The sequence below is a fragment of the Rhinatrema bivittatum genome, chromosome 15 (genome assembly GCF_901001135.1).
Source record: "Rhinatrema bivittatum chromosome 15, aRhiBiv1.1, whole genome shotgun sequence".
NCBI classification, from domain to species: domain Eukaryota; kingdom Metazoa; phylum Chordata; class Amphibia; order Gymnophiona; family Rhinatrematidae; genus Rhinatrema; species Rhinatrema bivittatum.
Genome location: NC_042629.1, coordinates 11,634,013 through 11,636,070, shown reverse-complemented (window position 1 = coordinate 11,636,070; position 2,058 = coordinate 11,634,013).

The following is a 2,058-nucleotide window of genomic DNA, read 5'->3' as shown; positions in this document are numbered from 1 at the left end:
AAAAGATCCCAAAGGGAGGAGCACAAAGAAGAATATCTGATTCAACTGAGGGAGACTAAGAAATTAATCAAGTTGGCAAAAAGTCAAGCGGAAGAGAGGATTGCCAAGGAGATAAAATATGGTGACAAAACATTTTTCAGATACATCAGCGAAAAGAGAAAAGTCCAAAGTGGTATAGTGAAATTGAAAGGTGGAAATGATCAATGTGTGGAGAGAGACGAAGAAATGGCAGAAATATTAAACGAATACTTCAGCTCTGTGTTCACTAAAGAAGACCCTGGAGAAGGACCATCTCTACACAACAAGAAACTGGAGGGAAGCGAAACAGAGGAAAATCCATTTACAGTAGATAATGTATGGGAAGAGCTAAAGAATCTGAAAGTGGACAAAGCCATGGGGCCTGATGGGATTCATCCAAGGATACTGAGGGAGCTCAGAGATGTGCTGGCGGGACCGCTGTGCGACCTGTTCAATAGATCCCTAGAAACGGGAGTGGTGCCGAGTGATTGGAGAAGAGCGGTGGTGGTCCCTCTTCACAAGAGTGGGAACAGAGAGGAGGCTGGTAACTACAGACCGGTTAGCCTCACTTCGGTGGTGGGAAAAGTAATGGAGTCACTGTTGAAAGAGAGAATAGTGAACTATCTACAGTCGGGAGAATTGATGGACCAGAGGCAGCATGGATTCACCAGAGGAAGATCCTGTCAGACAAATCTGATTGACTTTTTTGACTGGGTAACCAAGGAATTGGATCGAGAAAGAGCACTCGATATCATATACTTGGATTTCAGCAAAGCTTTTGATACGGTTCCGCACAGGAGACTGGTGAATAAAACGAGAAGCTTAGGAGTGAGTGCCGAGGTGGTGACCTGGATTGCAAATTGGTTGACGGACAGAAGACAATGTGTGATGGTAAATGGAACCTTCTCTGAAGAGAGAGCGGTTTTAAGTGGTGTACCGCAAGGATCGGTGTTGGGACCGGTCCTGTTCAATATCTTTGTGAGCGACATTTCGGACGGGATAGAAGGTAAGGTTTGTCTTTTTGCGGATGACACTAAGATCTGCAACAGAGTGGACACGCCGGAAGGAGTGGAGAGAATGAGACGGGATCTAAGGAAACTGGAAGAGTGGTCGAAGATATGGCAGCTGAGATTCAATGCCAAGAAGTGCAAAGTCATGCATATGGGGAGTGGAAATCCGAATGAACTGTATTCGATGGGGGGGGGGAAAGACTGATGTGCACGGAGCAGGAGAGGGACCTTGGGGTGATAGTGTCTAATGATCTGAAGTCGGCGAAACAATGTGACAAGGCGATAGCTAAAGCCAGAAGAATGCTGGGCTGCATAGAGAGAGGAATATCAAGTAAGAAAAGGGAAGTGGTTATCTTGGTTATCTGGAAACCGATGTGATATCTCGATTGAATGTCGGTATATAAAAGAAATAAATAATAATAATAATAATAAGTGATTATTCCCTTGTACAGGTCCTTGGTGAGGCCTCACCTGGAGTACTGTGTTCAGTTCTGGAGACCGTATCTTCAAAAAGACAAAGACAAGATGGAGGCGGTACAGAGAAGGGCGACCAGGAAGGTGGAGGATCTTCATCGGATGACGTACGAGGAGAGATTGAAGAATCTAAATATGTACACCCTGGAGGAAAGGAGGAGCAGAGGTGATATGATACAGACTTTCAGATACTTGAAAGGTGTTAATGATCCAAAGACAACGACAAACCTTTTCCATAGGAAAAAAATCAGCAGAACCAGGGGTCACGATTTGAAGCTCCAGGGAGGAAGATTCAGAACCAATGTCAGGAAGTATTTCTTCACGGAGAGGGTGGTGGATGCCTGGAATGCCCTTCCGGAGGATGTGGTGAAGACCAGAACTGTGAAGGACTTCAAAGGGGCGTGGGATAAACACTGTGGATCCATAAAGTCAAGAGGCCGCCAATGAAGAGTGGGTGACTCGCCAGAATGATGGCTACTGCCTGGAGACAATACCCTTATTAAATAAACATACACATGCTTACTGTGACTCCAACATCGCTCTAAGCTTCAGCAGG